Consider the following 15,658-nt stretch of genomic DNA (forward strand, 5'->3'; position numbering starts at 1 on the left):
ACGGGAAAGCCGGGAACTCTTTCCCGACGAAGCAGGGAAAGGATCCCTCATCTCGAGCTACGAGGCGGAAACGGGTCTCCTCTGGATGTGGGCAGGACCCTCGTGTTTCCTCTCGAGTGGAGACGTGTATCTCGGGGACCTTCTTGATTTGCACCAAGGGTGTGAAGGACCCTTTCGAAGTTCCAGAGGGGAGGTGTGATCAGCCTCGAGACGCCTCAGCGGAAATGGGCCTCATCTCGCCTGGAGGGGAGAACCTCCTGGATTTTCTCGAGTTGCGGTAGGTCTTCTCGAGTTACGACGGGGACCTCAGGGACCCGCTCTGGTGGCCTCAGGAAAGGCCAGTCCCCATGAGAGTTGCTAGGGGACCTCGCGGGATTCATCTCCCGTCCATGCCGGGGCCTCAGCCCTTGTGTGGAGTCAGGGCCGGAACCTGAGGATTCCTCTCCAGTGTTGCCATGGATCTTGGGGTGCTTCTGAGTCTCCCCAGGGGAGTCAGGCCTCGTCGCGTGTGGGGGCATGCACGTGCGCTTTCCTCCCGAGCTGCAGCAGTAGTGTCTCGCTTCCTGTCACGTGGTTCAAGGGATCTGTGGCTTTCCCTCGAGGCTGTCCCTCGAGGCTTTCCCACGAGGCTTTCCCACAGGGCTGTGCCACGTGCCACCTTGGTGTGAGTCGATCCTCGGCGTGAAAGACGAGCTGGTGAAGGGAAAAGAGGTTCCTCTGGAATGGACTGAGACATCTGGGGGACTCTTGGAATGGTGGCACGACCCTGGAGTTCCTCTCGCCGTTCCTGTTGAGAGGGCCTCCTCTTGAGATGCGACGGGAACGCCGGGAACTCTTTCCCGACGAAGCAGGGAAAGGATCCCTCATCTCGAGCTACGAGGCGGAAACGGGTCTCCTCTGGATGTGGGCAGGACCCTCGTGTTTCCTCTCGAGTGGAGACGGGTATGTCGGGGAACTTCTTGATTTGCGCCAAGGTTGTGAAGGACCCTTTCGAAGATCCAGAGGGGATGTGTGATCAGCCTCGAGACGCCTCAGGGGAAAGGGGCCTCTTCTCGCCTGGAGGGGAGAACCTCCTGGATTTTCTCGAGTTGCGGCAGGTCTTCTCGAGTTACGACGGGGACCTCAGGGACCAGCTCTGGTGGCCTCAGGAAAGGCCAGTGCCCATGCGAGTTGCTAGGGGACCTCTCGGGATTCCTCTCCCGTCCATGCCGGGGCCTCAGTCCTTGTGTGGAGTCGGGGCCGGAACCTGAGGATTCCTCTCCAGTGTTGCCATGGATCTTGGGGTGCTTCTGAGTCTCCCCAGGGGAGTCAGGCCTCGTCTCGAGTTGGGGCATGCACGTGCGCTTTCCTCCCGATCTGCAGCAGTAGTGTCACGCTTCCTGTCACGTGGATCAAAGGATCTGTGGCTTTCCCTCGAGGCTGTCCCTCGAGGCTTTCCCACGAGGCTTTCCACAGGGCTGTGCCACGTGCCACCTTGTGGTGAGTCGAACCTCGGCGTGAAAGACGAGCCGGTGAAGGGAAAAGAGGTTCCTCTGGAATGGACTGAGACATCTGGGGGACTCTTGGAATGGTGGCACGGCCATGGAGTTCCTCTCGCCGCTCCTGTTCAGAGGGCCTCCTCTTGAGATGCGACGGGAACGCCGGGAACTCTTTCCCGACGAAGCAGGGAAAGGATCCCTCATCTCGAGCTACGAGGCGGAAACGGGGCTCCTCTGGATGTGGGCGGGACCCTCGTGTTTCCTCTCGAGTGGAGACGGGTATGTCGGGGAACTTCTTGATTAGCACCAAGGGTGTGAAGGACCCTTTCGAAGTTCCAGACGGGAGGTGTGATCAGCCTCGAGACGCCTCAGTGGAAATGGGCCTCATCTCGCCTGGATGGGAGAACCTCCTGGATTTTCTCGAGTTGCGGCATGTTTTCTCGAGTTACGACGGGGACCTCAGGGACCCGCTCTGGTGGCCTCAGGAAAGGCCAGTCCCCATGCGAGTTGCTAGGGGACCTCTCGGGATTCCTCTGGCGTCCATGCCGGGGCCTAAGTCCTTGTGTGGAGTCGGGGCCGGAATCTGAGGATTCCTCTCCAGTGCTGCCATGGATCTTGGGGTGCTTCTGAGTATTCCCAGGGGAGTCAGGCCTCGTCTCGAGTGGGGGCATGCACGTGGGCTTTCCTCCCGAGCTGCAGCAGTAGTGTCACGCTTCCTGTCACGTGGATCAAGGGATCTGTGGCTTTCCCTCGAGGCTGTCCCTCGAGGCTTTCCCACGAGGCTTTCCCACAGGGCTGTGCCAGGTGCCACCTTGGTGTGAGTCGATCCTCGGCGTGAAAGACGAGCCGGTGAAAGGAAAAGAGGTTCCTCTGGAATGGACTGAGACATCTGGGGGACTCTGGGAATGGTGGCACGACCCTGGAGTTCCTCTCGCCGTTCCTGTTGAGAGGGCCTCCTCTTGAAATGCGTCGGGAACGCCGGGAACCCTTTCCCGACGAAGCAGGGAAAGGATCCCTCATCTCGAGCTACGAGGCGGAAACGGGGCTCCTCTGCATGTGGGCAGGACCCTCGTGATTCCTCTCGAGTGAAGACGGGTATGTCGGGGAACTTCTTGATTTGCCCCAAGGGTGTGAAGGACCCTATAGAAGTTCCAGAGGGGAGGTGTGATCAGCCTCGAGACGCCTCAGCGGAAATGGGCCTCATCTCGCCTGGAGGGGAGAACCTCCTGGATTTTCTCGAGTTGCGGCAGGTCTTCTCGAGTTACGACGGGGACCTCAGGGACCCGCTCTGGTGGCCTCAGGAAAGGCCAGTCCCCATGCGAGTTGCTAGGGGACCTCTCGGGATTCCTCTCCCGTCCATGCCGGGGCCTCAGTCCTTGTGTGGAGTCGGGGCCGGAACCTGAGGATTCCTCTCCAGTGTTGCCGTGGATCTTGGGGTGCTTCTGAGTCTCCCCAGGGGAGTCAGGCCTCGTCTCGAGTGGGGGCATGCACGTGCGCTTTCCTCCCGAGCTGCAGCAGTAGTGTCACGCTTCCTGTCACGTGGATCAAGGGATCTGTGGCTTTCCCTCGAGGCTGTCACTCGAAGCTTTCCAACGAGGCTTTCCCACAGGGCTGTGCCACGTGCCACCTTGGTGTGAGTCGTACCTCGGCGTGAAAGACAAGCCGGTGTAGGGAAAAGAGGTTCCTCTGGTATGGACTGAGACATCTGGGGGACTCTTGGAATCGTGGCACGACCCTGGAGTTCCTCTCGCCGTTCCTGTTGAGAGGGCCTCCTCTTGAGATGCGATGGGAACGCCGGGAACCCTTTCCCTACGAAGCAGGGAAAGGATCCCTCATCTCGAGCTACGAGGCGGAAACGGGGCTCCTCTGGATGTGGCCGGGAACCTCGTGATTCCCCTCGAGTGGAGACGGGTATGTCGGGGAACTTCTTGATTTGCACCAAGGGTGAGAAGGAGCCTTTCGAAGTTCCAGACGTGAGGTGTGATCAGCCTCGAGACGCCTCAACGGAAATGGGCCTCATCTCGCCTGGAGGGGAGAACCTCCTGGATTTTCTCGAGTTGCGGCAGGTCTTCTCGAGTTACGACGGGGACCACAGGGACCCGCTCTGGTGGCCTCAGGAAAGGCCAGTCCCCATGCGAGTTGCTAGGGGACCTCTCGGGATTCCTCTCCCGTCCATGCCGGGGCCTCAGTCCTTGTGTGGAGTCGGGGCCGGAACCTGAGGATTCCTCTCCAGTGTTGCCATGGATCTTGGGGAGCTTCTGAGTCTCCCCAGGGGAGTCAGGCGGCGTCTCGAGTGGGGGCATGCACGTGCGCTTTCCTCCCGAGCTGCAGCAGTAGTGTCACGTTTCCTGTCACGTGGATCAAGGGATCTGTGGCTTTCCCTCGAGGCTGTCCCTCGAGGCTTTCCCACGAGGCTTTCCCACAGGGCTGTGCCACGTGCCACCTTGGTGTGAGTCGATCCTCGGCGTGAAAGACGAGCCGGTGAAAGGAAAAGAGGTTCCTCTGGAATGGACTGAGACATCTGGGGGACTCTGGGAATGGTGGCACGACCCTGGAGTTCCTCTCGCCGTTCCTGTTGAGAGGGCCTCCTCTTGAGATGCGTCGGGAACGCCGGGAACCCTTTCCCGACGAAGCAGGGAAAGGATCCCTCATCTCGAGCTACGAGGCGGAAAAGGGGCTCCTCTGCATGTGGGCAGGACCCTCGTGATTCCTCTCCAGTGAAGACGGGTATGTCGGGGAACTTCTTGATTTGCACCAAGGGTGTGAAGGACCCTATAGAAGTTCCAGAGGGGAGGTGTGATCAGCCTCGAGACGCCTCAGCGGAAATGGGCCTCATCTCGCCTGGAGGGGAGAACCTCCTGGATTTTCTCGAGTTGCGGCAGGTCTTCTCGAGTTACGACAGGGACCTCAGGGACCCGCTCTTGTGGCCTCAGGAAAGGCCAGTCCCCATGTGAGTTGCTAGGGGACCTCTCGGTATTCCTCTCCCGTCCATGCCGGGGCCTCAGTCCTTGTGTGGAGTCGGGGCCGGAACCTGAGGATTCCTCTCCAGTGTTGCCATGGATCTTGGGGTGCTTCTGAGTCTCCCCAGGGGAGTCAGGCCTCGTCTCGAGTGGGGGCATGCACGTGCGCTTCCCTCCCGACGTGCAGCAGTAGGGTCACGCTTCCTGTCACGTGGATCAAGAGATCTGTGGCTTTCCCTCGAGGCTGTCCCTCGAGGCTTTCCCACGAGGCTTTCCCACAGGGCTGTGCCACGTGCCACCTTGGTGTGAGTCGATCCTCGGCGTGAAAGACGAGCCGGTGAAGGGAAAAGAGGTACCTCTGGAATGGACTGAGACATCTGGGGGACTCTTGGAATGGTGGCACGACCCTGGAGTTCCTCTCGCCGTTCCTGTTGAGAGGGCCTCCTCTTGAGATGAGACGGGAACGCCGGGAACTCTTTCCCGACGAAGCAGGGAAAGGATCCCTCATCTTGAGCTACGAGTCGGAAACGGGGCTCCTCTGGATGTGGGCGGGACCCTCGTGATTCCTCTCGAGTGGAGACGGGTATGTCGGGGAACTTCTTGATTTGCACCAAGGGTGTGAAGGACCCTTTCGAAGTTCCAGAGGTGAGGTGTGATCAGCCTCGAGACGCCTCAGCGGAAATGGGCCTCATCTCGCCTGGAGGGGAGAACCTCCTGGATTTTCTCGAGTTGCGGCAGGTCTTCTCGAGTTACGACGGGGACCTCAGGGACCCGCTCTGGTGGCCTCAGGAAAGGCCAGTCCCCACGCGAGTTGCTAGGGGACCTCTCGGTATTCCTCTCCCGTCCATGCCGGGGCCTCATTCCTTGTGTGGAGTCGGGGCCGGAACCTGAGGTTTCCTCTCCAGTGTTGCCATGGATCTTGGGGTGCTTCTGAGTCTCCCCAGGGGAGTCAGGCCTCGTCTCGAGTGGGGGCATGCACGTGCGCTTTCCTCCCGAGCTGCAGCAGTAGTGTCACGCTTCCTGTCATGTAGATCAAGGGATCTGAGGCTTTCACTCGAGGCTGTCCCTCGAGGCTTTCCCACGAGGCTTTCCCACAGGGCTGTGCCACGTGCCACCTTGGTGTGAGTCGATCCTCGGCGTGAAAGACGAGCCGGTGAAGGGAAAAGAGTTTCCTCTGTAATGGACTGAGACATCTGGGGGACTCTTGGAATGGTGGCACGACCCTGGAGTTCCTCTCGCCGTTCCTGTTGAGAGGGCCTCCTCTTGAGATGCGACGGGAACGCCGGGAACTCTTTCCCGACGAAGCAGGGAAAGGATCCCTCATCTCGAGCTACGAGTCGGAAACGGGGCTCCTCTGGATGTGGGCGGGACCCTCGTGATTCCTCTCGAGTGTAGACGGGTATGTCGGGGAACTTCTTGATTTGCACCAAGGGTGTGAAGGACCCTTTCGAAGTTCCAGAGGTGAGGTGTGATCAGCCTCGAGACGCCTCAGCGGAAATGGGCCTCATCTCGCCTGGAGGGGAGAACCTCCTGGATTTTCTGGAGTTGCGTCAGGTCTTCTCGAGTTACGACGGGGACCTCAGAGACCTGCTCTGGTGGCCTCAGGAAAGGCCAGTCCCCATGCGAGTTGCTAGGGGACCTCTCTGGATTCCTCTCCCGTCCATGCCGGGGCCTCAATCCTTGTGTGGATTCGGGGCCAGAACATGTGGATTCCTCTCCAGTGTTGCCATGGATCTTGGGGTGCTTCTGAGTCTCCCCAGGGGAGTCAGGCCTCGTCTCGAGTGGGGGCATGCACGTGCGCTTCCCTCCCGACGTGCAGCAGTAGGGTCACGCTTCCTGTCACGTGGATCAAGAGATCTGTGGCTTTCCCTCGAGGCTTTCCCTCGAGGCTTTCCCACGAGGCTTTCCCACAGGGCTGTGCCACGTGCCACCTTGGTGTGAGTCGATCCTCGGCGTGAAAGACGAGCCGGTGAAGGGAAAAGAGTTTGTCTGTAATGGACTGAGACATCTGGGGGACTCTTGGAATGGTGGCACGACCCTGGAGTTCCTCTCGCCGTTCCTGTTGAGAGGGCCTCCTCTTGAGATGCGACGGGAACGCCGGGAACTCTTTCCCGACGAAGCAGGGAAAGGATCCCTCATCTCGAGCTACGAGGCGGAAACGAGGCTCCTCTGGATGTGGGCGGGACCCTCGTGATTCCTCTCGAGTGGAGACGGCAATGTCGGGGAACTTCTTGATTTGCACCAAGGTTGTGAGGAGCCTTTCGAAGTTCCAGAGGTGAGATGTGATCAGCCTCGAGACGCCTCAGCAGAAATGGGCCTCATCTCGCCTGGAGGGGAGAACCTCCTGGATTTTCTCGAGTTGCGGCAGGTCTTCTCGAGTTACGACGGGGACCTCAGGGACCCGCTCTGGTGGCCTCAGGAAAGGCCAGTCCCCATGCGAGTTGCTAGGGGACCTCTGTGGATTCCTCTCCCGTCCATGCCGGGGCCTCAGTCCTTGTGTGGAGTCGGGGCCGGAACCTGTGGATTGCTCTCCAGTGTTGCCATGGATCTTGGGGTGCTTCTGAGTCTCCCCAGGAGAGTCAGGCCTCGTCTCGAGTGGGGGCATGCACGTGCGCTTCCCTCCCGAGGTGCAGCAGTAGGGTCACGCTTCCTGTCACGTGGATCAAGAGATCTGTGGCTTTCCCTCGAGGCTGTCCCTGGAGGCTTTCCCACGAGGCTTTCCCACCGGGCTGTGCCACGTGCCACCTTGGTGTGTGTCGATCCTCGGCATGAAAGACGAGCCGGTGAAGGGAAAAGAGGTTCCTCTGGAATGGACTGAGACATCTGGGGGACTCTTGGAATGGTGGCACGACCCTGGAGTTCCTCTCGCCGTTCCTGTTGAGAGGGCCTCCTCTTGAGATGCGACGGGAACACCGGGAAATCTTGACCGACGAAGCAGGGAAAGGATCCCTCATCTCGAGCTACGAGGCGGAAACGGGCCTCCTCTGGATGTGGGCGGGACCCTCGTGATTCCTCTCGAGTGGAGACGGCTAGGTCGGGGAACTTCTTGATTTGCACCAAGGGTGTGAAGGACCCTTTCGAAGTTCCAGAGGTGAGGTGTGATCAGCCTCGAGACGCCTCAGCGGAAATGGGCCTCATCTCGCCTGGAGGGGAGAACCTCCTGGATTTTCTCGAGTTGCGGCAGGTCTTCTCGAGTTACGACGGGGACCTCAGGGACCCCCTCTGGTGGCCTCAGGAAAGGCCAGTCCCCATGCGAGTTGCTAGGGGACCTCTCGGGATTCCTCTCCCGTCCATGCCGGGGCCTCAGTCCTTGAGTGGAGTCGGGGCCGGAACCTGAGGATTCCTCTCCAGTGTTGCCATGGATCTTGGGGTGCTTCTGAGTCTCCCCAGGGGAGTCAGGCCTCGTCTCGAGTGGGGGCATGCACGTGCGCTTTCCTCCCGAGCTGCAGCAGTAGTGTCACGCTTCCTGTCACGTGGATCTAGGGATCTGTGGCTTTCCCTCGAGGCTGTCCCTCGAGGCTTTCCCACGAGGCTTTCTCACAGGGCTGTGCCACGTGCCACCTTGGTGTGAGTCGATCCTCGGCGTGACAGACGAGCCGGTGAAGGGAAAAGAGGTTCCTCTGGAATGGATTGAGACATCTGGGGGACTCTTGGAATGGTGGCACGACCCTGGAGTTCCTCTCGCCGTTCCTGTTGAGAGGGCCTCCTCTTGAGATGCGACGGGAACGCCGGGAACTCTTTCCCGACGAAGCAGGGAAAGGATCCCTCATCTCGAGCTACGAGGCGGAAACGGGGCTCCTCTGGATGTGGGCGGGACCCTCGTTATTCCTCTCGAGTGGAGACGGCTAGGTCGGGGAACTTCTTGATTTGCACCAAGGGTGTGAAGGACCCTTTCGAAGTTCCAGAGGTGAGGTGTGATCAGCCTCGAGACGCCTCAGCGGAAATGGGCCTCATCTCGCCTGGAGGGGAGAACCTCCTGGATTTTCTCGAGTTGCGGCAGGTCTTCTCGAGTTACGACGGGGACCTCAGGGACCCGCTCTGGTGGCCTCAGGAAAGGCCAGTCCCCATGCGAGTTGCTAGGGGACCTCTCGGGATTCCTCTCCCGTCCATGCCGGGGCCTCAGTCCTTGTGTGGAGTCGGGGCCGGAACCTGAGGATTCCTCTCCAGTGTTGCCATGGATCTTGGGGTGCTTCTGAGTCTCCCCAGGGGAGTCAGGCCTCGTCTCGAGTGGGGGCATGCACGTGCGCTTTCCTCCCGAGCTGCAGCAGTAGTGTCACGCTTCCTGTCACGTGGATCAAGGGATCTGTGGCTTTCCCTCGAGGCTGTCCCTGGAGGCTTTCCCACGAGGCTTTCCCACAGGGCTGTGCCACGTGCCACCTTGGTGTGAGTCGATCCTCGGCGTGAAAGACGAGCCGGTGAAGGGAAAAGAGGTTCCTCTGGAATGGACTGAGACATCTGGGGGACTCTTGGAATGGTGGCACTACCCTGGAGTTCCTCTCGCCGTTTCTGTTGAGAGGGCCTCCTCTTGAGATATGACGGGAACGCCGGGAACTCTTTCCCGACGAAGCAGGGAAAGGATCCCTCATCTCGAGCTACGAGTCGGAAACGGGGCTCCTCTGGATGTGGGCGGGACCCTCGTGATTCCTCTCGAGTGGAGACGGGTATGTCGGGGAACTTCTTGATTTGCACCAAGGGTGTGAAGGACCCTTTCGAAGTTCCAGAGGTGAGGTGTGATCAGCCTCGAGACGCCTCAGCGGAAATGGGCCTCATCTCGCCTGGAGGGGAGAACCTCCTGGATTTTCTGGAGTTGCGTCAGGTCTTCTCGAGTTACGACGGGGACCTCAGAGACCTGCTCTGGTGGCCTCAGGAAAGGCCAGTCCCCATGCGAGTTGCTAGGGGACCTCTCTGGATTCCTCTCCCGTCCATGCCGGGGCCTCAGTCCTTGTGTGGATTCGGGGCCAGAACATGTGGATTCCTCTCCAGTGTTGCCATGGATCTTGGGGTGCTTCTGAGTCTCCCCAGGGGAGTCAGGCCTCGTCTCGAGTGGGGGCATGCACGTGCGCTTCCCTCCCGACGTGCAGCAGTAGGGTCACGCTTCCTGTCACGTGGATCAAGAGATCTGTGGCTTTCCCTCGAGGCTTTCCCTCGAGGCTTTCCCACGAGGCTTTCCCACAGGGCTGTGCCACGTGCCACCTTGGTGTGAGTCGATCCTCGGCGTGAAAGACGAGCCGGTGAAGGGAAAAGAGTTTGTCTGTAATGGACTGAGACATCTGGGGGACTCTTGGAATGGTGGCACGACCCTGGAGTTCCTCTCGCCGTTCCTGTTGAGAGGGCCTCCTCTTGAGATGCGACGGGAACGCCGGGAACTCTTTCCCGACGAAGCAGGGAAAGGATCCCTCATCTCGAGCTACGAGGCGGAAACGAGGCTACTCTGGATGTGGGCGGGACCCTCGTGATTCCTCTCGAGTGGAGACGGCAATGTCGGGGAACTTCTTGATTTGCACCAAGGTTGTGAGGAGCCTTTCGAAGTTCCAGAGGTGAGATGTGATCAGCCTCGAGACGCCTCAGCAGAAATGGGCCTCATCTCGCCTGGAGGGGAGAACCTCCTGGATTTTCTCGAGTTGCGGCAGGTCTTCTCGAGTTACGACGGGGACCTCAGGGACCCGCTCTGGTGGCCTCAGGAAAGGCCAGTCCCCATGCGAGTTGCTAGGGGACCTCTCTGGATTCCTCTCCCGTCCATGCCGGGGCCTCAGTCCTTGTGTGGAGTCGGGGCCGGAACCTGTGGATTGCTCTCCAGTGTTGCCATGGATCTTGGGGTGCTTCTGAGTCTCCCCAGGAGAGTCAGGCCTCGTCTCGAGTGGGGGCATGCACGTGCGCTTCCCTCCCGAGGTGCAGCAGTAGGGTCACGCTTCCTGTCACGTGGATCAAGAGATCTGTGGCTTTCCCTCGAGGCTGTCCCTGGAGGCTTTCCCACGAGGCTTTCCCACCGGGCTGTGCCACGTGCCACCTTGGTGTGTGTCGATCCTCGGCATGAAAGACGAGCCGGTGAAGGGAAAAGAGGTTCCTCTGGAATGGACTGAGACATCTGGGGGACTCTTGGAATGGTGGCACGACCCTGGAGTTCCTCTCGCCGTTCCTGTTGAGAGGGCCTCCTCTTGAGATGCGACGGGAACACCGGGAAATCTTGACCGACGAAGCAGGAAAAGGATCCCTCATCTCGAGCTACGAGGCGGAAACGGGCCTCCTCTGGATGTGGGCGGGACCCTCGTGATTCCTCTCGAGTGGAGACGGCTAGGTCGGGGAACTTCTTGATTTGCACCAAGGGTGTGAAGGACCCTTTCGAAGTTCCAGAGGTGAGGTGTGATCAGCCTCGAGACGCCTCAGCGGAAATGGGCCTCATCTCGCCTGGAGGGGAGAACCTCCTGGATTTTCTCGAGTTGCGGCAGGTCTTCTCGAGTTACGACGGGGACCTCAGGGACCCGCTCTGGTGGCCTCAGGAAAGGCCAGTCCCCATGCGAGTTGCTAGGGGACCTCTCGGGATTCCTCTCCCGTCCATGCCGGGGACTCAGTCCTTGTGTGGAGTCGGGGCCGGAACCTGAGGATTCCTCTCCAGTGTTGCCATGGATCTTGGGGTGCTTCTGAGTCTCCCCAGGGGAGTCAGGCCTCGTCACGAGTGGGGGCATGCACGTGCGCTTTCCTCCCGAGCTGCAGCAGTAGTGTCACGCTTCCTGTCATGTAGATCATGGGATCTGTGGCTTTCCCTCGAGGCTGTCCCTCGAGGCTTTCCCACGAGGCTTTCCCACACAGCTGTGCCACGTGCCACCTTGGTGTGAGTCGATCTTCGGCGTGAAAGACGAGCCGGTGAAGGGAAAAGAGGTTCCTCTGGAATGGACTGAGACATCTGCGGGACTCTTGGAATGGTGGCACGACCCTGGAGTTCCTCTCGCCGTTCCTGTTGAGAGGGCCTCCTCTTGAGATGCGACGGGAGTGCCGGGAACTCTTTCCCGACGAAGCAGGGAAAGGATCCCTCATCTCGAGCTACGAGTCGGAAACGGGGCTCCTCTGGATGTGGGCGGGACCGTCGTGATTCCTCTCGAGTGGAGACGGCTAGGTCGGGGAACTTCTTTATTTGCACCAAGGGTGTGAAGGACCCTTTCGAAGTTCCAGAGGTGAGGTGTGATCAGCCTAGAGACGCCTAAGCGGAAATGGGCCTCATCTCGCCTGGAGGGGAGAACCTCCTGGATTTTCTCGAGTTGCGGCAGGTCTTCTCGAGTTACGACGGGGACCTCAGGGACCCGCTCTGGTGGCCTCAGGAAAGGCCAGTCCCCATGCGAGTTGCTAGGGGACCTCTCGGGATTACTCTCCCGTCCATGCCGGGGCCTCAGTCCTTGTGTGGAGTCGGGGCCGGAACCTGAGGATTCCTCTCCAGTGTTGCCATGGATCTTGGGGTGCTTCTGAGTCTCCCCAGGGGAGTCAGGCCTCGTCTCGAGTGGGGGCATGCACGTGCGCTTTCCTCCCGAGCTGCAGCAGTAGTGTCACGCTTCCTGTCACGTGGATCAAGGGATCTGTGGCTTTCCCTGGAGGCTGTCCCTCGAGGCTTTCCCACGAGGCTTTCTCACAGGGCTGTGCCACGTGCCACCTTGGTGTGAGTCGATCCTCGGCGTGAAAGACGAGCCGGTGAAGGGAAAAGAGTTTGTCTGTAATGGACTGAGACATCTGGGGGACTCTTGGAATGGTGGCACGACCCTGGAGTTCCTCTCGCCGTTCCTGTTGAGAGGGCCTCCTCTTGAGATGCGACGGGAACGCCGGGAACTCTTTCCCGACGAAGCAGGGAAAGGATCCCTCATCTCGAGCTACGAGGCGGAAACGAGGCTCCTCTGGATGTGGGCGGGACCCTCGTGATTCCTCTCGAGTGGAGACGGCAATGTCGGGGAACTTCTTGATTTGCACCAAGGTTGTGAGGAGCCTTTCGAAGTTCCAGAGGTGAGATGTGATCAGCCTCGAGACGCCTCAGCAGAAATGGGCCTCATCTCGCCTGGAGGGGAGAACCTCCTGGATTTTCTCGAGTTGCGGCAGGTCTTCTCGAGTTACGACGGGGACCTCAGGGACCCGCTCTGGTGGCCTCAGGAAAGGCCAGTCCCCATGCGAGTTGCTAGGGGACCTCTCTGGATTCCTCTCCCGTCCATGCCGGGGCCTCAGTCCTTGTGTGGAGTCGGGGCCGGAACCTGTGGATTGCTCTCCAGTGTTGCCATGGATCTTGGGGTGCTTCTGAGTCTCCCCAGGAGAGTCAGGCCTCGTCTCGAGTGGGGGCATGCACGTGCGCTTCCCTCCCGAGGTGCAGCAGTAGGGTCACGCTTCCTGTCACGTGGATCAAGAGATCTGTGGCTTTCCCTCGAGGCTGTCCCTGGAGGCTTTCCCACGAGGCTTTCCCACCGGGCTGTGCCACGTGCCACCTTGGTGTGTGTCGATCCTCGGCATGAAAGACGAGCCGGTGAAGGGAAAAGAGGTTCCTCTGGAATGGACTGAGACATCTGGGGGACTCTTGGAATGGTGGCACGACCCTGGAGTTCCTCTCGCCGTTCCTGTTGAGAGGGCCTCCTCTTGAGATGCGACGGGAACACCGGGAAATCTTGACCGACGAAGCAGGAAAAGGATCCCTCATCTCGAGCTACGAGGCGGAAACGGGCCTCCTCTGGATGTGGGCGGGACCCTCGTGATTCCTCTCGAGTGGAGACGGCTAGGTCGGGGAACTTCTTGATTTGCACCAAGGGTGTGAAGGACCCTTTCGAAGTTCCAGAGGTGAGGTGTGATCAGCCTCGAGACGCCTCAGCGGAAATGGGCCTCATCTCGCCTGGAGGGGAGAACCTCCTGGATTTTCTCGAGTTGCGGCAGGTCTTCTCGAGTTACGACGGGGACCTCAGGGACCCGCTCTGGTGGCCTCAGGAAAGGCCAGTCCCCATGCGAGTTGCTAGGGGACCTCTCGGGATTCCTCTCCCGTCCATGCCGGGGACTCAGTCCTTGTGTGGAGTCGGGGCCGGAACCTGAGGATTCCTCTCCAGTGTTGCCATGGATCTTGGGGTGCTTCTGAGTCTCCCCAGGGGAGTCAGGCCTCGTCACGAGTGGGGGCATGCACGTGCGCTTTCCTCCCGAGCTGCAGCAGTAGTGTCACGCTTCCTGTCATGTAGATCATGGGATCTGTGGCTTTCCCTCGAGGCTGTCCCTCGAGGCTTTCCCACGAGGCTTTCCCACACAGCTGTGCCACGTGCCACCTTGGTGTGAGTCGATCTTCGGCGTGAAAGACGAGCCGGTGAAGGGAAAAGAGGTTCCTCTGGAATGGACTGAGACATCTGCGGGACTCTTGGAATGGTGGCACGACCCTGGAGTTCCTCTCGCCGTTCCTGTTGAGAGGGCCTCCTCTTGAGATGCGACGGGAGTGCCGGGAACTCTTTCCCGACGAAGCAGGGAAAGGATCCCTCATCTCGAGCTACGAGTCGGAAACGGGGCTCCTCTGGATGTGGGCGGGACCGTCGTGATTCCTCTCGAGTGGAGACGGCTAGGTCGGGGAACTTCTTTATTTGCACCAAGGGTGTGAAGGACCCTTTCGAAGTTCCAGAGGTGAGGTGTGATCAGCCTAGAGACGCCTAAGCGGAAATGGGCCTCATCTCGCCTGGAGGGGAGAACCTCCTGGATTTTCTCGAGTTGCGGCAGGTCTTCTCGAGTTACGACGGGGACCTCAGGGACCCGCTCTGGTGGCCTCAGGAAAGGCCAGTCCCCATGCGAGTTGCTAGGGGACCTCTCGGGATTCCTCTCCCGTCCATGCCGGGGCCTCAGTCCTTGTGTGGAGTCGGGGCCGGAACCTGAGGATTCCTCTCCAGTGTTGCCATGGATCTTGGGGTGCTTCTGAGTCTCCCCAGGGGAGTCAGGCCTCGTCTCGAGTGGGGGCATGCACGTGCGCTTTCCTCCCGAGCTGCAGCAGTAGTGTCACGCTTCCTGTCACGTGGATCAAGGGATCTGTGGCTTTCCCTCGAGGCTGTCCCTCGAGGCTTTCCCACGAGGCTTTCCCACAGGGCTGTGCCCCGTGCCACCTTGGTGTGAGTCGATCCTCGGGGTGAAAGACGAGCCGGTGTAGGGAAAAAAGGTTCCTCTGGAATGGACTGAGACATCTGGGGGACTCTTGGAAAGGTGGCACGACCCTGGATTTCCTCTCGCCGTTCCTGTTGAGAGGGCCTCCTCTTGAGATGCGACGGGAACTCCGGGAACTCTTTCCCGACGAAGCAGAGACAGGATCCCTCATCTCGAGCTACGAGGCGGAAACGGGGCTCCTCTGGATGTGGGCGGGACCCTCGTGATTCCTCTCGAGTGGAGACGGGTATGTCGGGGAACTTCTTGATTTGCAGCAAGGGTGTGAAGGACCCTTTCGAAGTTCCAGAGGTGAGGTGTGATCCGCCTCGAGACGCCTCAGGGGAAATGGGCCTCATCTCGCCTGGAGGGGAGAACCTCCTGGATTTTCTCGAGTTGCGGCAGGTCTTCTCGAGTTACGACGGGGACCTCATGGACCCGCTCTGGTGGCCTCAGGAAAGGCCAGTCCCCATGCGAGTTGCTAGGGGACATGTCGGGATAACTCTCCCGTCCATGCCGGGGCCTCAGTCCTTGTGTGGAGTCGGGGCCGGAACCTGAGGATTCCTCTCCAGTGTTGCCATGGATCTTGGGGTGCTTCTGAGTCTCCCCAGGGGAGTCAGGCCTCGTCTCGAGTGGGGGCATGCAGGTGCGCTTTCCTCCCGAGCTGCAGCAGTAGTGTCACGCTTCCTGTCACGTGGATCAAGGGATCTGTGGCTTTCCCTCGAGGCTGTCCCTCGAGGCTTTCCCACGAGGCTTTCCCACAGGGCTGTGCCACGTGCCACCTTGGTGTGAGTCGATCCTCGGCGTGAAAGACGAGCCGGTGAAGGGAAAAGAGGTTCCTCTGGAATGGACTGAGACATCTGGGGGACTCTTGGAATGGTGGCACGACCCTGGAGTTCCTCTCGCAGTTCCTGTTGAGAGGGCCTCCTCTTGAGATGCGACGGGAACGCCGGGAACTCTTTCCCGACGAAGCAGGGAAAGGATCCCTCATCTCGAGCTACGAGGCGGAAATGGGGCTCCTCTGGATGTGGGCGGGACCCTCGTGATTCCTCTCGAGTGGAGACGGCAAGGTCGGGGAACTTCTTGATTTGCACCAAGGGT

This window comes from Budorcas taxicolor, chromosome 23 (assembly GCF_023091745.1).
Source record: "Budorcas taxicolor isolate Tak-1 chromosome 23, Takin1.1, whole genome shotgun sequence".
In the NCBI taxonomy this organism is placed as follows: domain Eukaryota; kingdom Metazoa; phylum Chordata; class Mammalia; order Artiodactyla; family Bovidae; genus Budorcas; species Budorcas taxicolor.